General features: G+C 40.4%; 1 protein-coding gene across 2 annotated transcripts in view; it reads right to left on the reverse strand.

Annotated features, from left to right (window-relative positions):
• Window positions 1-26389, reverse strand: part of GPC6 (glypican 6) — a 1088426-nt gene that overhangs the window by 205959 nt on the left and 856078 nt on the right. The window lies entirely within an intron of this gene.

Raw genomic sequence — 26389 nt, forward strand, 5'->3', positions numbered from 1 at the left:
ACTTGGCTGCTGTTCAACAATCTTATTTTTTCCCCTTTTGGTCGTGCCGGTGTCCTAATTACCAACCTAACTAGGTTATGAGAACTCCTGCACAGAGGGCCCCTAACCCATACTTCAGAATCCTAGTGTATGGATCACTCAGGTTTAGCCAAAGATTGATTTCCTTCCAGCTCCCTCTTTTACATGATGCATAATTTAGTAATCTCATGCCCTGCCTGAAAACCTGCAGTAGTACATGATTTATTCATTTCGTGTCATTTATTTCCAGAGAACAAAAATCATGTGTAACTAGTAGCCTTTCTCTTAGCCTAAATGAAAGACAATAAGACGATATATGGAGGAGTAGGCTATTTGTGGTAGTTGGTAATCAACATGATAATGAAAGATGAGGGCTTCTTGCTTTAAAGTATTCCCAAGCACTTTGCAATTATATTCCCACTGATCCTCATAACCTTGCTGCAGTAATTGGAAAAATTACTAAATGTCTGTTACAGACAGAAGAAGGGGACAAGAGAAAGTACATGAGTATTCCATGGTTCTCTCTGCTTGCCACCAAATTTGCATGTAAGAAACACGGCATTTGATGAGCAGGATCAAATTTGTGCTGTTTTATTTTGGTTCAGATAGAAAAGGAGTGAGTAAAGCTACCAGTGTTCTCAAAGTTTGAGATGGGCTCTGTCTCCAGGTGTGCTAACTCTGGCACTCACTGAAACCTCAATATTTATATTTCTAGAACTGGAGAATTGCTACCTCTTCTTTACACCACCATGCCATGAGATGAAGCAGCTCAGAACACAGCCCTGTGGAGATTTTTCACAGAATCAAGTGTTTTAGGGTTTGAAGGAATCTCTGAAGTCATTAATCTAACCACCCCACTGATACTTGAATCATCTCTACAACACTCCCTCTTACTCCTGAGACCATCAACTCCATAGTTACACACCATAACCTTATTCTCTTATTAAGGTCAATTCCTTCTCAACCACTGCTAGACACTCACGGGCGCTCCTTGTAAATACAACCAAATTCACAGCCTGTATTAGGTCACTGCCCAGGAAAAGTCACCAGTGGTGGCTATCTGAATTTAACTCAATCCTTTTTGCCTGGATATGTCACCTCTTGTGGCTTCATTAAGACACATGCACATGCACACTCACCATTAAGAGGCTTGGAAATGCATATAATTTGGTCATTTATATAACAGTATGCATCAGCACATTTGTTCAGCCTCTAAAACTAAGATTGTTTTCTTAGAGCAAGGTTGTCAAATTTTTGCTATAAAGAGCCAGACAGTAATATTTTCTTTCAGTTTTGTGGGAGACATGATCTCTGTTGCAACTACTTAGTTCTGCTATTGAAGCATAGAAGCAGCAATAGACAATATGCAAATGAATAAGCATGGCTAGGTTTCAATAAAATTTTATTTACCAAGACAAGCAGTGGTCAGAATTTGGCCAGTGTGCCACAATTTGCTGCTCCATGCCTTTGAGGGTCTGAAAGGATTCTGCTATGATTATTTTCTCATTATCCTTACATGTTGCAAGAAAGTGGTATATTTTTAAATGCTTTTTTATAGATAGAGGAATTGAGTAACATAGAGAATGTGATCATTACTGAGATGAATTAATATGCGCTTTGTCGCAGTGTCTTGATTCATGTCCCTACTCAGCAAATGGACTACAAAACGCTCATCTTTATTTGGGAAAAAGATTTCAGGAGCACCTGGGTGGATTAGTGGGTTAAGTGTCTGCTTTTGGCTCAGGTCATGATCCCAGGGTCCCGGGATGGAGCCCCACATCAGGCTTTCTGCTCAGTGGGGAGTCTCCCTCTCCATCCGCTTTCCTTCCCCATTTGTCTCTTCCTCTGCTCATGCTCTCTCTTTCTCAAATAAATAAATAAAATCTTAAAAAATAGTTTAGAAATAGCTCACTTCTTTCATTTGTCTTCTCGTGGCTACCTTCATCATATAGACTTGATTATAATGATCCCATAAAACTATAATCTAACAAAAACCTTTATCATCATTATCCTTTGTGCTTTTGGGCAAGCTGCTGCTGCTATGCCAGTGTGTGTGCACTTTTGGAGGGTGTATCAGCAGTGGCTCACTGTCTTTTCAAACCATTCACCTCAATGACTCAGCCTCCCTAAAACGGAAAACAAAATGAGAATGCCCATCAACGCCACATTTTTGTCACTTCGCAAAATCACTTACGGGCTTTGCTCCTGTGTAGCATATATTTTCTGCATGGAGCTTCCATTGCAGGACTCCATGGTTTCATGGTTTTTGCTGTTTGGGGTCATGTAGGATACTCCTTCCTCTCAAACCTCTGCCATTTTAGGATCATGGAAAGGGTCACTAAAGCACATGGATGTGGTTTTCATGCTAATCCGTAGCGCCACAGATATGTTCTGAGCACCTGCTCTGTGCTATATGCCATAAAAGATGTTAGGAAATCAGAAATGATAAACTAGGGCCTCAAGGAGCTCAGGCTGGTAATGACTAAAATGCATAGAAAGACAAATCTCTTGGTTTTACCCCCTAGCAAAATCACTTTTTTCAACTCAGGCATCCCCTATCATGAATATACTTTGGAATGTTCTATTCTCCCCAGAGTTACCTTCCTTAGCATTTTAATCTAGGAAGCATTTGTTCTTTTGAATGTCACGCAGTGTGACAAATTTGTTCTTTTACTTTTACCGAAGCACTTAATAAGCTGCTTCTCTCATGCACCCTGACGCTCCCCAGGTGTTCTCACAGTGAAAGTCTAACAGCTTTCCTTATTCCCCAAGAGTCTCCTAACGTTTCATTCGAGAATATTCACAAGACAAAATGACAGAAGCATAAAATAAAAAGAAGACTCGAAATCTATGTTAACCTGGCTCTGCCTCCAGTGGGCTGGTGTATATGGGTGAACTTGCTGTAGGGCTGAGAATATCAGTCTTATTGATTTATCTGGAAGGTGAGCAGCAGAATCAGTACTCAGGTCCTGAGGGTGTTGAATGGTCTTTCTCCAGGAGCAGGGAGGTTGACAAGTTGCCTCCTCCAACCCAGCATGCTCAGGTGGAAAGAATCAAAGACAATAAAATAAATTTCAGCTGAATTAAAATGGCACAGCCATGTGCACAAGGGGATACACAAAATAAACAAAGGGTCAATTTCTTATGAAACAGCGTCTCTTAACATTAAGAAGAACATTTCGTAACTATTTCTTCCACCTCTGGTGGTAGAACTGGGAGAGAAAAATGATCTCATCCTAGAGCAAGTCTGTAAGTGCCATTCTGTCTACCTCTCTGCTTTCAGGATCTTTGCTAAACGGCTCAAATTAAACGTGATGGTTCAAAATGTCCACACAGGACACCTGTTACAATTTTTGCATGCGAAGTCAGTGCTCTGAAAATTCTCATGGCCTCACTTCCATCCTTTCAACATTTGCAAACGGTTTGGCTGGTCTTACGTTGGCATTTTCTGCCAGGTTCAAATCGGTACGTCCAGCTGAAAACATGAAAATCCGGTCGGAATCTGAAGATTGCAAAGAGTTAATACTTATGGGGAACAGTCAGTGCCCAAAAGGAATTAACCACATTCCCTTTTCAATTTGTCTGTCTTCTGGCTAACTTTCCAAGCAGATTTAATCACTCAGTATCCGTCACCACCAGAATCTCTCCCCGATGGCCGGTGCGGGCTGCCGCTGGGCTCGAGGCCTCCCGGAGCCATCACTCGGTGCCACCTGCTCAGTCCCTCCGGCCCTCTTGCGAGGCTGAGGTACCGGCACGAATACATTCAAGGGCCCCAGTTAACAGGGGGTCGGTTCAATGAAATTAGCGGTGAAAGCCATCAAGGCAGAGGGTTTGATCTCCAGCCCAGGAACATAGGTTGCTTTTGGTCTGCTCTTCCTTGCCCTGGAAAGGAAAGCCAGGGTTTCATGACTCCTGTTGTCATTGTTCGTGCGTTGTTGCCTTCGGGTTACAAACCAGAACCACATGTCTGTCTGTGTCACCTCTCAGAGCACTCATTATTTCCTGTTCTTTGGTGGGTGGCAACCAGGGTTTGCAGAAATTAGCATTTCTGTCTCTCGCCTCCAAGGGCGCTGTCAGCAGGGCCAAAGGAAGGCCCTTTTAATCAACTCTGTGCCACAAAATAACTTGAAGCGGTGACTCTGAAATTTCGTCCCCAGAGGCCCGCCTGCCCAACTTGGAGTGTTCGCCTCTCATTCATCCCTTCACTCCGAAGCCACGGTGCAATTTTTCATTTTCTCTGGAACTGAGAATGTGGGACGGTGCTCAGGCAGGAGACCCGGGCAACGTCCAAGTGGGCTCCGCACGCGAGGCTCCTCCGACACGATCGGTCTGCAGCGCTCACCGGGGTCTCCGCAGAGTGTGAATCCGACCCAAAGAGGAGGCCTTTCCGCCCCACCGGACTTCTCTGCCAATCGCATGTTTCTTTTGGGCATGATCGAGATGGGTTGCCTTTGTGCAAACTTGCTCTAGTTTCCTTTGTAATCAGCTGCAGAAAAATCTACCATGTCTCTCCTCTTTGCATCTGTTTTTATCAGGTTCACCTGTTCCTCCCTCTTGTGGAACCTACCATCATATTCACAATCACTATCCTTTTGAGATTCAAGAGGCAGCACTCCCCCCAGCCCCTCCACACACACCCCCCCCCCCCCCCTGGCCCCAGTCTGCTATTCCAAGACTTCAGCACAGCCCTTCTTCATCGCTTGCATAGCTTTCAGGTATTCTAAATGCCACGTCTGCAATTTCATTGATTAGCATAATATCAGAATGATAAGATTTGGGAGGTGGAAAGTATTTAAAAGGATTTCCAGCTCTTTGCCTGCCACTTTCCTACAAGATCAACCTGTGATCTCATCTCATTTTCGAGGGCTAAGGTATTTCGCTCTTGGAAATTTTAATGCGTGACAAATGAGATCTGGGAAATTACTGCAATGGCATCAGGAGAGGCAGTCATTTATTGTCAGCTGTTGCTTTTCTTTTAAAAGTCGGATCGTGAAAGTTGCTTCCCATCCTGCAGTAAAGATGTTTGTTAAAAGTTAAACTTGATTAAATCCTCATGAAAGGCAAAGTCATAATTTAATTGTAGATTATTTAATTAAAGCATAACTTCTTGAGTAACAAACTCCTGAGGGGTGGCATTGGTGTATATTATATTATATTTTATATTATATTATTATTTCTGTATTCTGGAAGCTAGCACAGGGTTTGGGACGTTATAGGCATGCAATAACCTCTTAAAATGCTATTTGTCCATTTCTCTATATTCATTTGATTGTAACCTAACCCCCAAGCCACTGTGAAGTATGATTTAATGATGTAAGATTTTTTTTTCTTTTAGGAGACCATGCTGCCTTTGTCCATTGGGCTCTCCTTCCTTAGGAGTTAAGGGAACTTATTCTCTCCATATATTCTTACTGGGCAAGCTGGTGGAAAGTGGCTCCCACCTGCTGAAGTGTCTTAGGAAGTTGGGTCTCACGGATGGAAATGACTCTGATCCAGTTTCCAACCCACACCCATGAGGGTGGCACTTTCTGGTATTAACTCTGTATTCCTTTACCATGTGGAGGTAGAGTAACAGTCCAGTCTTCAGCAGGGCAGACTTACTCACAGCACCCAGGTCCTGTGGTACTGATAGGGACCCAGAAAAGTTTTAAAATTTTAATTCGTTTTAAAATCAGGAGGAAAATGAATGCCATAATAATGACTAGATAATAATGAATTCCACTTGGATTATATTCAACCTTACTCCAATAGAGTTGTAAATATTATATATCTACATAACATTATAATATATAATACATATTATATATAATTATATATATATTTTAGTGGAGGAAGGAACCCAAAAAGGCAAAAGTGCTCAGGGACCATGAAAAGTCATAATGTTGCTCTGGTCCAAAAAGATTTGCTTATCAATTAGGTCCAGAACATGCTGGGAACTTATCACTACTTGGCAGTAATAAAAAAGCTATTTGGGGAGTATAATTTTGTTTTAGCTCTGGGCTCCTCTCCCCTGACAGTGCCAGTCCACTCTCACCCCAGGCAGTTTCGCTAGGGCGATTTCCCCCTGCTTTAACTCCAGCAAACCTGCAGGGGAGCATGTTGGTGTACACACAGGGAAACAGAACATCTAAGATGGTAGAGAATAATGTGCCACCATCCAGTTTCTGGAATAGAGAAGGGATACAACTAGTATTTATGGAATGTAAGAATGTAAGCATGGCATTGTCATATTCTAGAAAGGGCCAGGGTTTGGAGCCAGAGACTTGGGTAGAAATTTTGGCTCACTAAGGATTGTTTTGATCAAATCTCTTAACTCCCCTGACTAGCCTATGAAAATTGGTGATAATAATGCCTACCTTGCAAGTTACTGTAAGGTCTGAAGATAACTTATGTACCTACACTTAGCATACAAAAATACAGTAGTCCCCATGACCCATGATTTCATTTTATGCGGTCAACTGTGGTCCTGAAGCAGATAATCCTCCTTTTGATGTATGGTCAGTAGGAGCCTCATGTCATGTCACAGAGCTACATCATTTACTTCACTTCATCTTATCATGTAGGCATTTTATCCTCGCAGTATCACAAGAAGAACAGTACAGTAAAATAAGGTATTTTGGGGGAGACAGAGAGAGAAAGACCCATATTCACATAACTTTTATTATAATATATTGTTATAATTGCTCTATTTTATTTTTAAATAAAAATACTGTGTCTAACTGTGTCTAACTGATGTCTGTGTCTTTTACTGTGTCTAACTGATGAATTAAACTTCATCATAGGTACGTATGTCAGGGAGAAAACATAGGCTCTACAAGGTTAGATACTACTACCTGCATACTTCAGGCATCCACTGGGGGTCTAGAAACAGGTCCCTGCAAATAATGTGCTACTTCCAAAGAAGTACTTAATTTTTAAAAGCTATTATAGATTGAGAAGTGGAATGTGGTGGAATAGAGACGAACCAATGGTAAAATAAGAGGTGTTCAACAAGTGATGATGTTATTAAGCATTGCCTTTCTCAAAGTCTTGAATGGCTCTCTACCATTGATGGAAGGTAGGATACAGAATGCCTCTGTGGTTCAGAGCCCTTCCTATCTAACAATGCCCCTCTGTCCCCACTCTTTTCTTCACACTTGTAGTTTTGTTCTAACTTTTCCTCAAGTTATCCAGGCCCTCTCATACCTCTGTGCTTTTGGGTATGCTGTCCCCTCTGCCCGGACTGCTGCCTGTCCCCCAACATTTGTCTGCCTCGAAGTCCTACCCTTCTTCCATACAATTTCTTAATCTCAGTGCTTCCTTATTCCATGTTCCTTTTCAGTCTCCTCACCTTGTTAGAGCTTAAAAATGAAGACATGATTTCAAAGTGCTTCTATTTAGTTTTGATGCATTTAAATGTAGAGTCTATAATTCCTTGCCATGTAATCACCATTTGAATTTACTGAGGTAGTGTGGAAAAATGGGATTCTGCTTTTTTTAAAAAAAATGTATTTATTTATTTATTCATGAGAGATAAAGAGAGAGAGGCAGAGATACAGGCAACGGGAGAAGCAGGCTCCCTGTGGGAAGCCTGACATAGGACTGGGGATCACACCCTGAGCTGAAGGGGGATGCTCAACCCCTGAGTCACCCAGGCGCCCTGGAAAATGAAATTTTGAACAGTCTTCTTGCCCATCTTTAGTAAATCCTTAGGCTAAAGTAAAATCAAACATTTCATTGTGTGTCTGAGGGGCCCTAACTTGTAATAATGTTTCCTTCTCTCTCCCTCCCCCAACACATTTATGACCATTAAAGTACAGCTTTCTCCTAAAAGCAACCATACAAAATTTCCAAATATTTTCATTCTTTATTTTCAAATATTTTGGGCCATCCATTGTCAGAAATTAAATTAACCAAATTTGGGAGGAATTCATACTTCCATAACATTATTAACCATTTTAAATTTGGCTGATATATAAATGGGGAACATGTAGAGCATAATTTTACAAAACTCTTGATAAAGAGACAAAATCTAGATTTTATTAAGAAGTAGATAGCAATTTCCAAATTGATGATTTAATTTATTAATCCATTAAGTTCATGCTCATTTTATTCCATTTAGCACTTGAAACTGAGAGACCAACTTTACCAAAATAACTTTGATCATCGTAGATAATTCATAATTAAGTCTTAAAATTGGTTACAGAATATTAATGCATTTGGACTAAATACATATTTAATGAAACTTAGAACTAAGTGTTTTCAGGCTTCAAATATTTATTATCTGTCTTTTAGATGTCCGCATTCTTTGACACAAGTGTACTATAGCTTAATGCTTCCAAGGAGATTAAAATATGTATTGTATTAATGTGAGTTATGATTTATGTCAGAATGTACTGTCATCTTCTCTAATAAAAAAGATTACAAAACAAATAGCTATAATGTATTGGGGGGCTGATTTGAAATCTCCATGTTCAATTTTTAGCCAGGAAAGCTATTTATAAGGCCTCTCCATATTAAACAATACCCAATCAGTTCTACTGACAGTGAGGTGGCATCTAAAAATAAAAAAGAATGAGAAACAGGCCTATTATTGAGAGTGAAAGCCAGGCTGAGATTGCAATATAAACAGGTTTGCAACTACAGTGCTGATTTCTTCGTCTGAAGAAGGTAAAGCCTACGATAAAGGGTAGGGCACATCAACAGGGTGCAATATGTTATAAAAGCTATTATGATGTCCTACAAAATGAACATTTTTAAAAATTCCAAATTCAGAGTCTATTTAAAATGCATTATCCAAAAGGCTATTTGCTATCTTTAGAAGTTTAATGCATTTTAAAGTAATACTCTTGCATTATGAAGTGTGAAATCACAAAGTTCGGCATGGGAAGACTATAACCAAGAGCTCCTCCATTATCCAGTGCCACGAATCAGGCAGGGATCCCATTACCAACAGGCAGGTGTCACATTTATATCAAATTTGCTTGCATAGGTCACAGGGTCCAAAGTGGCCAAGATACAATTAGTAGAAAACATTTAACATGCCCTACCTTTTAAAGCTTATACTTAGGGATAGATGAAATATTTTCTTCTGGAAATCTCTTCAGTACATATGAATATATCCATATACATAAAATGTGTATCTGTACATTTACTTTTGGGAGGTCAATTATATCCTATGGAAGAAAATTAAGAATAAAAGATTTGATCAAGCAAGTAGCTACTATCTTCCTATAACAGGATCCTATTATTTGCATCTCCTATATAATTTTGCTTCAATAAACTACTGCTAACATGCAAATAGTGGGCGTTAGTTTTGTAAAGAAGAGTGAAAAATGCTAGCTGGGTAGCACTACGGCATACCTAGCAAGACCAAAGAGATGCATAGATATAGTTTTGAAGAACAGAATGGCAATAGTGTCAATTTAGCTAAGCTCTAAGCCCCATTTCTATTAGAATAGACATTATTAAATCCCACTGTGTGCAGTAAAAACAAATCTAAGTTTCATTATACATCCAGTAATTCTTGATTATTTTTAAAAAAATCAGTTTCATTACATTTATCTACACCTCTCATGTTAAAGAATTCTAGTCTGTTCATAGACAGTAGAGGGAGAGATCATGGTTTTCCTGAGATTCCTTTAAGTTTTTTTTTATCCCTTCCATCATTTCTATTACTGCAGAAATCACCCAAATTATTTTCCCAGGTAGAGAAGATCTCAGTAGGAGAACTGTGGGATTCATTTTGCGCTAATAGCCATTTGCAACCCCTACATCAGGAAGTTTAAATGGATGGGACTTTCATGTGGGTATTTTATGGCCTATTACACTTTCCTACTGCGGAAAGCCTTAGACACCACATAGAGATATATGTCAGTATCCTGCTTATCCTAGATTTTTTTTTAATCATATAGGAATAACAGTAACAATACCTTTCAATTACCATTTGTGTGTGACAGTGGTAAATAATTCCTGAGGCCTGAGTTTTCTCATCTGGAAATTGGGATAAGGAGACCTACTTCACTGGATATAAAAAAGGAAAAATAAGGTGATAAATCTGAAAGTAACTTACAAACTATCAAGTGCTATCCTGATCTTAAGTACCTTATATGCTTTGCAAATAACAAAGGACTAATGACGTTATCTCACTGGATCTTGGAAAAGTCCCCATGTGTTAGAAGAGCAGGGATTCATGGAATTCATGGTATGACTTTACAGGTGAGAAAAATGAGTTTGCAGAGTTGAGAAGCTACTTGCCCTAGCTCTCATTGCTGGTATGTAATGGAGCTAAACCTGCAACCAGGTTCCAAACATCTTGAAAGCATTTGCTCTTTGTCCCCTTGCTTCTCTGTACTTTCTGTGGCTTCTCACAGATAAAGGCTAATCCATTTTCTGCAAATTTAAGGACTGTGATTGCTCTCCACCTGATCACGCGTGGCATGGCAGATCACTCCCCACCATCCTCTACACACTGCATGCTTATGCTCCCTTTCATCTAGTCATCTATACTGGGCCTGATTGCCTGAAGTCCTGTCCCCAGCTTTTAGGAAAATTAAGGTTCTGCAATGCTTTCCAAGGCTCATCTCAAGCTGTACTGTGGCCCGGACATTTTTTTCCAGTAAAATTGTTCAACCACCTCACTTAGCTCTGTCTTGGCAGAGTTGTCAGGTTAGTACCACACAATCTAGTGCTTGATGAGATTGTAGCTTTTTTCATCCTTCTGTGTATGTGACTCTTATCCCCCTGAACCAGATGATCAAATCCGATGTAGGGTATAAAGCTACTTAAATATATACCTCCCACAAACTTGGAACACTGTGGATTAGATTGAATCTAAAGGATTATTAAAATAATTTTTATTTTAGTTATGCTGATGGCATTTTGGTTATACTAAAAAAAAAGAGTTTGTAAAAAGAAAAAAAAAGAAAGGAGAGTTTGTATTTCCTAGAGAAACACACATGAATATATAAAGATAACATGATATAATGTCTAAGATCAATTTGAAAATAATCCTGCAAGGAGTGGGGGAGGTGGAGGTGGATGGAAACAGGAGGTTAGGTATGAAATAACATTGGCCAAATACAGTTATTGAAATAGGAAATTGAGAAGATGGGAGTCCTTTATATATTGCTCTATTTTTGTGTATGCTTGAGAAGTCTCATAATAGAGAATTAACAAAAATAAGAGGCTAACACAAAGGAAAGCTGATACCTCCCATAACTATTGGCACAATAATGAGTATATAGAAGCTTTAGTGGAGTCATGACTCTACAGTAAAAAATATTTTAACATTTCTGGCCACTTTGAATTAATTTCTTATTTAGAAGATAAGGCAAGCTTTTGAACTCTCACCTCAGAAATAAGTTTGATGGTGAGCTAATTCTTCCTCAAGGGAAGCAGACAGGGGTGAATGAGGTTCCTTCTTATTCTACTCTGTTTTCTGTACCTTCATATGTAACCCTATCTATTGTCCATGTTTGGGCTATGCAATAAAGAGAATTAAATATAGGTGGCTTAATACTGGATTTAATTTACTTTCAAGTATCCTTAAATTGAACTACTCTTGAGCAAATAAAGAATTACAACATGGTGCTCAGTGTCCAGCTGTCTAAAAGGTAGAAGAAAAAAAAAAGAGAATAATGGATGTCATAAAATTTTAACCCAAGCACCAAAATTCATTAATTTCTTCATATCTGAGTAGATGATTCGAAAGAGAAACTAGAGATGGTGGCCACTTCTCTCTCCTTCCTCCTTTTCCTTACAAACCGTAAGGCCTTCTGGGCAGAGCAGTTTGCAGGAATTGACTCTCCAGACTCCAGGGGTGGTCTCTGACTTCTATGAGCCACCCAACACACACCCCAGCTCTGGGCCACAGAGCAAGTCACAGGGCTAGGCACAGACCCACTTTGAGTCAAAGAGATATGAAGAAGGAACCCTGATAAAGCAGCTGACTGATATTGTGGAAGCAATTTTACTCTCTCCTGCTGGACATGAACAAGGAAAAATCAGCCTCAGTTATGGCTGGCCATCTTGCAACCACAGTGGAAGCCAGCTCTGGGGAGAAGCCATTGCACAGAAAGTAGAGCAGAGATGGAGTGACACTGCTCCAGGAGACACTGCTGAACCATTGAATTAAACTTTCCTGAAGCTTACTTTCCCCTTGACTTTTCCTTTTGAGACATGTTGAATTTTCTTCATTATTAAAGCTTGTTTGAGTTGGGTTTTTCAACCTGAAGAGGAGAGTGTTCCAGCCAACACACCAGTCTTATCTCTGGCACTTAAACAGTGCTGCTGCTCTCAGTGAGAAGCCATAATCCATGTGTGTCTTGTTGTCTGCTGTATGCCTCTTTCACAGTCCATCTCCAGATGGCTGACCTAATGATGAATCTGATGGGCCCTGGGACACAGTTGCCCAGGAAGGTGGATGGCATTTACTGCAAACTGTAAATCTTATGAAAAAAAATATATATAAGCATAACAATGAAACATGTACGTGGTGACAGTATTTTAAAACTCTTAACCATATACCTTGTAAGCGAGAAAAGTTAACTGTGGGGCAGCCCCGGTGGCTCAGCGGTTTAGCGCCTCCTGCAGCTCAGGGCGTGATCCTGGGGACCCGGGATCGAGTCCCATGTCGGGCTCCCTGCATGGAGCCTGCTTCTCCCTCTGCCTGTGTCTCTGCCTCTCTCTCTCTCCTCTCTGTGTATTCTCATGAATAAATAAATAAAATCTTAAAAAAAAAAGTTAACTGCATCTATGAAAAGCCATCTTATATACCAATCCACTTTTATCAGTGATTGGAAACACAAAGATTAGAAATAAGGGTAAAGTTAAAGAGACTTTTTGACTGCTCTTTTCTTCCAGGGAAGAGCACACAGACGATGGATGTACATGCATCTCCTTTATTTATTAGATTTTTCTCTTTACTCTTTGAATCATGATTTGAAAGAAGAAAAGTATAAGGGCCCTATGTATGGGAGAGTAAGAGAGCTTATGAAATGTGTGGTAGAGATGGGAACTTAGCATTTAATAAAATGATTCCCCAAGACAACACCTTAAACAAACATCTTAACTGATCAGCTGTACCTGGCGTAAGCTCAAAAAGCTTGGGGTGGGCAGTGACCTGGCGAGATCCATACTCTCTGGTGGAGAATGAAATACAACTTACCAGGGTACTGGTCATCCTAAAATAGTTAGGATTTAAGTCTGAAAAGTAAAGAATGTCAACTGAGCATCATCTGTAAAGATGTCTGTTGTTATAAGGCTTTTAAAATGAATCATTTTAAACCAATGTTCCAACATGAAAAAAACTATACAACTATACAGTTTAGTTTTGCTTCTAGGTTGGTTATAGTTTTGAATCCTATATATAAACTAAATCAAGAAAAGAGATATTGGCTTAGAATTTAGAGAATCCAGACCAAAAGGCCTTACAGTGGCTATGAAGATCTTGCCTTAAAAGGGGACACGCATGTTTTAATTAGTGAATCAATAAACTTTTGCTGAAAGCCAACTGGGTGTCTAACACTTTGCTATGGGTTGAACTTACCAGGTCTTGTTTCATGGGCATACAAGTTGTCCAGTAGTTAGCAGTACTTCATGTTTGGTGTAAATGCTCTTTTGTCAGCATCTTACAATTCTTTTTTTTTTTTTTTTTAAGACTTTATTTATTTATTTGAAAGAGAGAGAGAGAGAGGGAGAGAGAGAGAGCGCATGAGCATGAACAGGGGGATGGGCAGAGGGAGAGGGAAAAGCAGACTCCCCTCTGAGAAGGGAGCACCACTTGGGGCTTGATCCCAGGACTTCGAGATCACGACCTGAACTGAAGGCAAACGCTTAACTGACTGAGTCACCAGGCACTCCAGCATCTTACAATTCTTAATAATTGTTGACCAGGGACTCTGCAATTTCATTTTGCTCTGGGCTTCTGAAATTATGTAGCCAACCCTGATGCTTATGTAAGCTTTATTTCCTGTCTATCTGTAACTTGTGGACTATCAGAGATAAGACCATAGGATATATACCAAAAAAATAATCAAGAAGATTGTTATTTCCATCTATACTGACTATATAGACTGTCATAAAGCACCAACTTGGATAGGACAGAGCATTGGACATAAGGCAGCATATACAATTATAGAAGAATGATGATATAACCAGCATACCAAGTCTTAGAGTTGGAGACATTGGTATAAAGGGGCAGGATTTGCTAAAAGATCCTTCTCAGAGGACCTAGGACACATTATTACTCACTTTCAAAAGTTAATACTAGTGGCCACTTATTGAGCATTGACCTTGTACTAGACATATAAATATAACATAGTGGAATAATTCTCACACAGTCCTTTTTAACAAGTAAGGAAAAGATGGCTTGGAAAGAATGAGTAATGTGTCAACAGTCCCACAGCTAGTAAAACGTTGATGTGGAATCTTTGCTCAAATCCACCTGATTCCAAACGCAGGCACTCACATTTTGTTACTCTTTGTTATCTCTGCATAGGTGCATGGCTATCTGCATAGATATCTCCCAACATATACATTAGAGAAGGGAAAAAGCATTAGTAGGTGGGCTGGTGGGAGTAAATGAGGGCTGTGGTGCCCAGCTGGGGAACATCTGGATGGTATAGATTAGGGTGAACTAACATTAGGAAATAAGGACGAAGATAGGAATGCACGTAATAGCTACCATACACCAAGACTTGTAATGCTCCTTGCTTTATTCACAAGTTAAAAGACAGAGCCAAGATTCTATTAGGAAATGGCCACACTAGATCTAAATCCAGGCCTGTCAAACACCATGTGTGGTCCTCACCAACATCTCACCTGTTACTCTTGGGTGGAGGTACGAGGGGGCGGATTTTTGAAGGATTCTAAGAGCCTTGCCTTGATTAGACTAGGTGCGGAAAGTAGACTGTGGATTGGGAATTCGGGATTGTTGATAGGAGAGATGCTGAGGGAACATGAATGTGGCCACAGGGCACGGGACAGTGGGGCAAGAACAGGGGCAGGGAACCTGCAAAGGGATATCTATTACTTCAGGGGTAAAGTGATGAGAAACTGGAAGTGTGAATGGAAAGGAAAGAGTGAGAGTAGAAATATTCCAGAGAAATGTGTACCTTCACATGAGATGATCTCTTAGGGAAATCTGACCATGCAAGGAGTCTTTACCTCCTCTTTCATCTTTCATCTTCCTATTATTCTCCACAAAATATCCTAACTTATTTCTCCTTTCCTTGTATATTTTTGTCTTTCTTCTCCCTCCTTACTTGTTTCCTTTGCTTCCTCCTGTCCCTAGCCCCCGTTTGTTGAAAGTGAGGCTATATTTTGAATGTTTATCCTTGGGAATGTTTTTCTAAATTGCTTTTAAATTATGCATTTCATTTATGAATTGTTTTCTCTTTAACAGAGTTAATGGCATGTGAGCTATCCTTTTCTTTTTGCGAATTAGTCTGTCTTTAAAAAAACGTATCATCAAAATATATATCAGAAAGGGTAATTATTCAACTCAAACTATGATTGTGTCTAATTGACACTCCAGAAATATCCTTCCTAGTAACATCTGAAACAATTTATTAAGATTTTTTTAACACTGATTCATAGCTCGTATCTCATTTGGAGCACACAAAAGGTTCCTGATAATTTTATTATATAGAATGTGTATTCTATGGAGATGTTCTACATCATTTTGCAAATACCCGGAGACCCAAAACTCTTCATGCAAAACCAGGTTTACTGCCCATTAGCCAACTGGCTGGTTGTCTTTAGGATTTTGGAAGAAAACTTAGCATTGCTAGAGAAGTGAGGAATGGGGTGCTGGACTTCTTATATTATGGATTCCTATGATGATTCCCATCTTCCCAGCCTCCCAGGATTGAATCCTCAGTCATCCCAGATTCCCCATTTCCTGCCTTTCCACTGCAATCAGTGCCCAACCCTGTGACTTCTTTCATACCTCTTTTCTTTTTTTTTTTAAGATTTTATTTATTTATTCATGAGAAACACACATACACACACACACACACACACACACACAGAGGCAGAGACATAGGCAGAGGGAGAATCAGGGTCCATGCAGGGAGCTGGATGTGGGACTTGATCCTGGGACTCCAGGATCATGTCCTGAGCCGAAGGCAGATGCTTTACCACTGAGCTACCCAGGAGTCCCTCATATCTATTTTCTATTTCAACTTCCATCATACCAGCCAGAGTTCATTGTGTCTCACCTGGATGATATGGCACCTCTGCCTGCTATCTTCCTTCTTCCAGTTTACATTTCTCCATTTCAGTATGCATTTTGCTCATGGGGTGATGTGCCCAAGTCATAGCACTGGTCAGAAAAGTCTCTTCCTCAAAGTCCTTCAGCGGCCTCATGGATGGGGCATTTGTCAAGGTCTCCAGACCTCTAAGCCTCCACGACGGGGCTTCAACTTGATCCCCAGCTTTGAGAAAATGCCCAGTTTTCTGGTTTCCTATCCACCTCCATGCTGTCCACTGCCCACCCTGATGAGAACTTACCCAGGCCTTTACTTCTCCCATTCTTTGTATCTGGAGATTCTACCTATGACTACTACCACCCTCCCATTCTCTCTCCTTCCAAACCCAACTGAGCTTGACCATCTTTCATGAAGCTTCCTCTGGTTCAGCTCCCAGTTGAGGTATTCTCTTGCTTCTCTAGGTCGCAGAGCTAGGACTCATTTTACCATCCTTTGAGCATATTTCCCTCACTAGATAATAAATGGCTTAAAGGCTGGAATTATAATTACAGTTTTAGACAGTAACTTATCTAATCTTTTACATAATCCTAGGAAGAAGGGACAGATCCTCATTTTATAGATGAGGAGCCAAGGCCAAGAAGGCAAAATAACCTTGCTCCAAGTCACCCATTTAGAGAGGGGCAGAACTGAGATTCAAACTCAGGAGTCTGGCCACAGGATAATTTTTCCTGCTTAGCCACTACATGCTTAGGTCTTTCTGACTACTACCTTATATCCATGCCTGCCCCATAGATGCCAGCATGGTGCCCTGCACTTAATAGGCAATCCAGGTAGGCAGGCCTTTAGAGGTGAATTGAGTAAAACTTATCTAACAAGGCCTGGAAAAGATCTTACTAGTCTGAGGAAATGACATGTGAACCAGAGTCTTTGCCCCAGTGCTCTCCTAATTACTTGGACTCATGGCTATCAATCAGGGATAGGCACCAGAAAAATATGCAGTAGCTAATATGAGAACCATGTATATTTTATGTCCATTTGAAAAGCAACACTCTATCACACCTCTGGGAGCTTCTGAGCATGGGTCTGAATATAAATAGGCATACTCACTGCTTTAGTCAAATTACTTGGCATTGACACTGAGTCCCGTGCCAATCTGTTCTGGAGCAAATAGGATCTGAGCAGCCTGATGAAGTGGAAGACTTTGTAGCAACCGAGAAGATGCCTAAACTTTTGTCACCAAGGTGTAACCTTCGGCACTAGCACATTCTGGGCCTGAGTGTGGCTGGGTAGACATCACAAGACTGTGGTTACTATTGGTACTCTTCAGGTGTACCCGTTGGACCACATGTACGGCATCTGCATTGCCCACACCCACATCCACATGTACATCTACATCTTGTTCTCTGACACGTGTGATTTTCCTGAAGTATCTGCTCAACAAGTATCCTTGGATCATGACTACTGCTCCCCTGATCTCTTCTCTGGCTTCTCAGCAGTTCACAGCAATGTTAGAACTTGTCTTCCTCAGGGCTACCCTATTTCATTAGGCCATAACTGCCACAGCATGTATGCAGTTTGGCCTCACACAGTTTTCAGAAGTATATCTCATGGCAGGACTGTGAAAAAAATCAAAGATGTCTTGATGTTTGACCATCTAGGGTTTATGCCCAACTCTGTTACTGCCCAAGTAGCCTAGGCATGCTACTCTACTTCTTTGGGCTTATAAATTCACATCCTTTAAATGATGATGTTAATACTTGTGGAGATTGAATGAACTAATGCTAACCATGTTTTCCATAACTAATAAGTCCCTTCCTTGTCTCTTTTCCCTCCATTCCTCTGGGCTCCAGTATCTCTTTGCAGGTGATTCCTCCCTCCCTCCCTCCCTCCCTCCCTCCCTCCCTCCCTCCCTCCCTCCCTTCCTTCCTTTCTTCCTTCCTTCCTGTTATTTTTAAAGATTTATTTATTTGAAAGAGAGAGAGAGAGTGTGTGTGAGTGAGAGAGAGCACACATGAGCAGGAGGAGGGGCAGAGGGAGAGAATCCTCAAACAGACTCCACATTGAGCACAATCCCAGTGCAGGGCTCAATCCCAGAACCCTGAGATCATGACCTGAACTGAAATCAAGAGTTGGATGCTTAACCAACTGAGCCTTCCAAGGGCCCTACAGGTGATTCTCTTTCAAACTGCAAACAGGGCTTAGGGATCTGGCATGGGTAGAAAGGGTGGCAGAGGACAGATGGCAAACGTCCATGTTAACAACTTTGGACTTTATTCTAGAAGTAAAGATGGGTCACTGAACAGTCTGACGCAGAGAAGTGACATGATTGATCACCCTTTCACAGTAGAGAATGCTTTAGATCAGATTCCAAGTCTGACCTGCACCGGTGTCTTGGGAGGGTATTTAATTAAAGTCAAATTCACCCCACAGTCTGCACTGAATTAAATTCTTTTGGCCTGGAGATCCTCATTTGATAAAGCTTGAATGCTAGCTTTGGGCTCTTTGAAGTTTTAGGAGAAGGCAAGGCTGGAGGCAGAGAGAAAAGCATTATTATGTATGTGAGAATTAAGGATGGCTTCAATGAAAGCAGTGGAAAAAGAAGAGGGCAATCTGAGATATTTATATGGGGGAATCTACAGCTTGTTGCGCTCAACATTATTTAGGAGAGAAGGGAGAGAGAAGCCAGATGGCGCCTAGATTTCTGGCTAAGTCATTAGAAGGATGGTGTGCTCATTAATAGAAAATGAAATAAAGAAGAGGAGGAGCAGGGCTGTGGGAGGTGAGAGGAAGTTCACTCAGTGGCAATAGCCAGTAGACAGGTGGGTTGATGAATACTGGCATTCAAAAGGGGAGCTGAACCATAGATGCAAAGTCAAAACCTACGGTTGTTGGGAGGCAGAGGTTAGGGGGGGATGCCTGGGAGGTGGGCTAAAGGACCAGTGCAGACACCAGTTTTGGGACAAGAAGAGGCAGAAAAGAAGAGAGTAGTGATAGATTATTAAGATCTAACCTTTTTGCCTTATAAATATAGGCAAAAAAATATAAACATGGGAGAAAATCTGTAATTTTAAAAGACATATTTTCATAGTTCATAATACTTTAAAATTGACCTTTCTTGTTGACCTACAAATAATGCTATTTAAAATAGGTTCTCTGCAGAAAAAAAAAACAAAAACAAATTAAGAGATCCTCCTATAATTAGTTAAATACAATGTGCATCAGGGGAGATTTGTTAAGTTGGCACCTTAACATTTATTATCTCATCTGGGGTAAGTATTACACCTGAACTAAGTCTAGTTTGATTGCCTTTAAGTTCCTCAGATCTATGTCTATATGCAATTGGAAGACAAAATGCTAATATGAATGGCTGAGTTAGTATAAATGAGATCAATTATTATTTTTATAGTCTTACATTTATATAGTTCCTTTTAATATAAAAAGTGCATTTTAATATATTAATTAATCTGCACAATTTTATGAGTTATGTTGTGTCCAATTTGGAGATGTGAAACCTTCCTAGATGGGTGTGTCTTGGACTCACTGCACAGTTCTTTTTTTTTTTTTTTAAATATTTTATTTACTTATGATCGACAGAGAGGGAGGGAGAGAGAGAGAGAGAGAGGCAGAGACACAGGCAGAGGGAGAAGCAGGCTCCATGCACCGGAGCCCGACGTGGGATTCGATCCCGGGTCTCCAGGATCGCGCCCTGGGCCAAAGGCAGGCGCTAAACCGCTGCGCCACCCAGGGATCCCCACTGCACAGTTCTTAATGCATGGATCTTGTTAAGCTGCTGCTTGTGATTCTCAAAGTCTAGAGTGGGGTGCATTACTCTCAAGCTCCTGGGTGATGTCAATACCGCCAGCCTGTGGGCCACATTTTGAGTAGCAAGGATCTGGTCTATACTTGATTCTTGTGCTATTACATGCTATTTCCCTTTGTGGCTATTAGTTTTTAACAAATAGCATGGTAATTTTTTTCTGTGTCATGACTTTTTTTTTTTTTTTAAGATTTTATTTATTTATTCACAAGCAACACATAGAGAGAGGCAGAGACATAGGCAGAGGAAGAAGCAGGTTCCCTGTGTGGGGTGGGGCCCAATGTATAACTTGATCCCAGGACCAGGATCATGCTCGGAGCCAAAGGCAGATGCTCAACCACTGATCCACCCAGGTGCCCTGACATGACATTTTTAAGTGGTAGGTAGGACACATGATTCAGATTGACCCCACATCTACCTGCTACTAGCTGGGTGGTCTTGATAAGGTCAATCTTCTTCAGCTTTCTGCGTTTTCAGGCTGAGAAGATCAAATAAGTAATAATATGTTCATGGACTTTGCAAAGACTTAGTGCTATTTATCAGACCTCATGTTTACATACAACAGTGCTTCCAAATTTATAGATTCATAACTCACTTATTTTCTGAGACTGAACTTAGCTTTGGTGTTTTTGGTATTTGCTTTCATTGATGATAATGATGATCTTTGCTTTACTAAGCAAAGGATGTTAAACTATTTACATGATGAGGAGAGACTGGTGAATGGAATTTGGCTTCTTTGATGAATATTAATGGAGGCAAAACAAAGGCAATCTGCTGGTGGATGAGCTGCTCAGGAGGAGGTGATGTTCATTAAGTTCTACTTTGTCTCCCTCATATTTTCCACCAAGAAAATTATTTCTCTTTTCTCAGAGCACCTACTCCACCATTGGATGCACAACACATAATTCATTTGAAATATGTAAGGTCTTGTAAAGTCCCTTCTAATGTCAATCATTTAAAACTTCCGTTTTAAATAAATAAATTTAATTAATTAATTAATCAATTTATTTTAAAAGATTTTATTTATTCATGTGTGTGTGTGTGAGAGAGAGAGAGAGAGAGAGAGGCAGAGACACAGGCAGAAAGAGAAGCAGACTCCATGCAGGGAGCCTGAGGTGGGACTCGATCCCAGGTCTCCAGGATCAGGCCCTGGGGTGAAGGCGGCGGCGGCACTAAATCCCTGAGCTACTGGGCTGCTCTTCTGTTGCTTTTAAAATATTATGTTAATATGTGGATATATGTTGCTTTTAAAATACTTTGTTAATATGTGGGTATATTATTTTCACAAATCATATAGGTTTTGGAACCCCTGGAGAAGGGTGTTACATCTTCTGTATGATTTAAAGCATAGTAGATGCTTAGTAATTATGGGTTGTCTCAATCTGACTTTCATTAGAATTAAAAAACCCCAGTTTTAAAACAGTAAATTTGGGGGGGGGGACATAAATTCCCCTTCAGCAAATTTCTGTTGTTTAATTAGAAAATCAGATGATATCTTAATGAGAATCAAAGCATTGAAAGGATGGGAATTTTAATTTCCACGGGGGATTAGGATCACTTGGGGAGAAAAAAAGCAGGCTCAAGGATGTAAGAATATGTCGTAAGTGCCAACAACAAAGCAAGCAATGTATTGGATTCTTCATATATTTTTTTATTCCTTTAACTTCATCTTAATAATGTTCTTCTATTTTATGTATTGATCTTACTTACCTATCATTGGACGAGATGCCTGGGTTTTTTTTGTTTGTTTGTTTGTTCTTTGTTTTTACCATTAAAAATCCAACTCCAGCCCTGTACTAAACCTTCAAAACTATTTGTTTTAGAAATGAATGAGTGATTCTATTTATATGTTGGGAGACTGAGAAGCAGTACATTTAAATGAATTGCCCAAGTAATGATGGACTGAACTGAACTCAAACACATGTCTATGTGTCTCCAAATCCAACTAACTCACTAGCCTTCCATAGTAACTCAGGGGCTTTAGACATCCAACTAACACTAATTGATTTTTGGGTAAGAAAAGGAATCTGGGAAAGGAATGAACTTGACTGATGTTGTAATTCTAACTAAAGCCTAGGGGATGTATTAAGTGCCTTTGAAACTCATCAACCCTGCTACTTTTGTGGCTGCTATCCAGTGATAATGCCCACATTATTGGGGTTCAGTGTGGACTGTGAGCCTTTCATTACCCTAATTTCTAAATCCAAAGCAAGCTCCTCTGTTCCATGCTTATCCTTCTCTGATGAATGAAGGAAAAGAGAGCCAATAAAAGGAGAAAGGAATAAAACAAAGAGGGAAAGAGGGTTGTGTATAGCAAATGAATTATATTACACAATTGACCCTATAAAATACTTTTCTTTCCACTGGACTTCATGTCATTTATCCTCACTAGCGATGACAGACATTTTTTCTTCATGTGTATATCCATAATGTACATATTGTGTTATACTCCTCCAGCCATTATTTTGTGACTTGGGTTGTCTTGTGGATGCCCTTTTAAAAGAAGCCTCTGTAAATGTCATGGAGGTGCTCTGGTCTATATGTCCACATGGGCAATGTTGAGTATTATAATAACCTGTTTGCCTCCATGGGGCTTCCAATACATGCTGGTAATCTGCAGTCTCCAGGACTTTCAGGGTTTATTGGCTCCTTCTCTTTTGTTTTGGTTTTCAGACACCAAAATAAAACACTTTTAAGCCCAAACAACAGTTTATATTTATTGCATGGTGAAAGCATTCTGGTTCACCAGGGCCTTTCAAACATCAGCTTCTGTAGCATCCTGTTCAGTTATGAGAGAAGCCACGAGATTAGGAAAACATAACAGGATAGCTTTCAATGAGTAGCCATCAAGGCAAATAGACATAAAGGGTCTTAACATTATCCTTATTGTTCAGTTTATAACAGATCTTTTCACAGAGAACAATTCTTTCATATGTATATACATATACACGTATATGTATATGCTGCTGCCTGCCATCTTAAATATCCTTATTTCTTGATATATTTCATTTTCACAAAGGGTTTCCAGATGTAAAACAGTCAGCATCAGACCATCCAGTAAGCTCTGACCAACCTTGCCTCTATTTCACTTCTTGGAGATGCCCCTTGACTTGATGTGGCTTCATCTATAAGGCTGGGCAGTTTTGGTTTCCTTATGCCATGAAATAGGCAATCGTAATATATTGGAAATGCTCTGAGATTCCTGGAAAAGGAGAAAACTAGGGGAAGATTTATGTTTGGAAATTTTACCATACCCATGTGGAGTGAGCAGTGATCAACAGAACGTTGGGATCTCAGTGACATGTTTTATAGGCAATTCTTAAAACTGAATTTATTCATTCATTTTTTTCAATGACTCAACAAATTTTTTTTTATGTATCTACTCATCTCTCTGTATCTGTTTAATTGGATCCTAGTCATCCTTTGTATTTCAACTTAGACATCTCTTCATCTAGGAAAAACAAATTCCCATTTCATGGTGGCTCCCCATGGCTGTGGTGCTTAAGAGCCGAAGCTAGGGTGGCTCAGTCAGTTAAGCATCTGCCTTCTGCTCAGGCTCAGGTCATGATCCCAGAATCCTGGGATCAAGTCCCATGTTGGGCTTCCTACTCAGCAGGGAGTCTGCTCTCTCTCTCCTTCTGCCTACCACTAGCCTTGCTCATTTTCTTTCTCTCTCTCTGACAAATAAATAAATAAAATCTTTCTTTAAAAGATTTTATTTATTCATGAGAGACAGAGAGAGAGAGAGAGAGAGAGAGAGAGAGACAGGCAGAGGGAGAAGCAGACTCCATGCAGGGAGCCTGATGTGGGACTCCATCCCGGGACTCCAGGATCACACCCTGGGCCGAAGGCGGGCGCTAAACCGCTGAGCCACCCAGGGATCCCTAAATAAATAAAATCTTTAAAAAAAAGAGAGGAGGAAAAAGAGAAGCACTCAAACCAGCCTTTCTGGGAGCAAGGATGCCAAAGAGTTCTTCCTAGATAAAGGGAGAAAAGGGACAGAGATCAGAGAGGGAAAAATGTCCTAGGTGGAGAGGATAAAAGACTCCAAATGGGAAAAAGTATGCTGCATTCAAGGAACTAAGAATATCTCAGTATGTCTGGGAGCAGCTAAGGCTGAGGTGAGAAATGAAATGGGAAGGGGGAGAAGGAGCCAGAACAAGAAGGGATTTGTAAGACATACTAAACAGTTTAGATTTCACAGGAAACTAAAGACAGAGAGAGATGGTCAGATTTGAGATAACGAGTGATCATGCTGGCTGAAAAACAAAGTCTAGAGAGGTGAGGAGGCTTTTGCAATGACGCAGGCAAGAAATGCCAGTGGTGGGAATCAGGCACATGGCGGATGGAATTAAGAGGACCAGTTCCAGAGCTGCTAAGAGAATATGATTAACCGGAAGTGACTGGCTGGCTTTGAGGAGTGAAGGGAAAGGGCAGCAGAGGGATGTGTTCCCCCTTCAATATTTCAGCTACTTTGGAGGCTGGCTCTCTGAGATGGGGAGGAAGCTATTGGAAATCTACTGGGAAGGGGGTTTTGACAAGTATCTGGGATTCTGAGTGCCATGTGTTAGTCCAAACTATACTTCTATTTTGAGACATTACTGGGAACAGGGCAACATGCTGGGTGACATGACATTTAGAAAGATCTCTAGTCTTGGAGGTTTCAGTCTAGTGTGAATAGAAAACACCCACAGAAAATTCCTGCAAGAAGCAGAACGTGTGAGGTGCCATGGCCAAAGTACAAAGTATGCTGGGAGGGAGCAATCACTTCAGGTTTGGCCAACTGTGACATGCTAACCTTTCTGGCTATTTCTTCTCTGGTGGGTCAAAGAAGCTAAGACCTTTTTAGCCTTCTGCTAAACATCTGTCTCTAAAAATCTGAATCAGAGTCAGACACACAGGGCTTGGTGTCTCAGCAGGGAACATCACGAGTCCAAACATGCTGGCTTGTTCACAGCATTTTGACCCTCATTTGGACTAAATGTCACTCTCCTCTAATTATCCTGAACGGATGTTCAATGTTATTCAAGGTTCGAATCATCAGACTTCATGCTGTCTCACTATGTCATTTTCTAAAGGCACAACAGGGGTACATGTGAATACAGTCTGCTGAGGGAATGCCCTGGACCCAAGGTCTGTCTTTATTGCCATTAGTCCAATTTCAATTACAATCTATTTCACAGCTTTTCCTGGGACAAGCAGGCCATCCATACTGGCCTTCTCAGATGCCTTCTTCACAGATCCTATCTTCATTGGGCTCTTGGGGGACTTTGAAGCACCTATGGTTCATTCATTTTTTCTTTCATTCATTCCATTCATATCCAGGTTGAGTTCCCATACTATGCAGGGGGGAAGCATGCAAAGATGACTAAGATACTATCTCTGTGGCCATCAAAACTTGCAATCCACTGTGACCGATCGGACATGTATAACATACAGTATGAAAAGGGACTATATCTCATCTGTTCATCCTTCTAGGGTCTATTAGCTGAGGCTGAATGGTGCTATCAGTGGTGCAGTTTCCATTCATTTGATAATTTCTCTGTGTCAGGCATCCGGCTAAGTCTTAATTTTTCATCATCACATTTGACTCCGCAACAATCCCAGCTACATCATAGTCTCCATTTTACAGACGAGGTCATTGAGACTCCAAGAAATTAAGCCCCTACCCGAAGTCCACATATCCAGGATGAACCCACAACTCTCTCACTCAATGCCTGTTCCCTTAACCTCACTTCTGTGCTTTTCGTTATCTCAAATATACTTAGTGCTGCTGCTTTATTTTCTCTCTGTGTAGGTAAGACAGAGAAAATAGCTTCTGAAGAATCACTGAGAATGGAGACCTGAACTAGCATGTTCAAATAACACTCTGGGGCCACTGTCCTTTCAAGTGAATATTTTTTACTTGATATTTATATCCTACAGTAGAAATCTGCCAGTTAAATTAAGTTGCTGTTGTGTTTGACTTGCAAAATAATGTCTAATATTTCTATTGAATCTATTAGCTGAATCAGCTGATTTTATTCCTATAATTCAATGTAACACGTTGCTTTCTATTTGTTATCCCCAGAACACCCTTGTAAACAAGATGTTTCCCGTAATGGGTTTTTCCTGGTAAAAATCATTTAACAAGCAAATATCTCCAATCCATGGTAATATGTGCTGACAGCCTCCCAACCATATTTGAAATATGAAGGCAGTGTTTCCAAGATGACTCAAGCCAATTGCTTTAATACTTCAATAAAAATAACTGCTATTAGTAGGTTCAATACTGAAGGCACATAATTTCAATCCTGGTTCATAAAATTTAATTTGGATTTATTTCAGGATAATGATCATTGAGAAAAGTATGTATTGGAAT

This window comes from Canis lupus, chromosome 17, assembly GCF_048164855.1.
Source record: "Canis lupus baileyi chromosome 17, mCanLup2.hap1, whole genome shotgun sequence".
Taxonomy (NCBI): domain Eukaryota; kingdom Metazoa; phylum Chordata; class Mammalia; order Carnivora; family Canidae; genus Canis; species Canis lupus.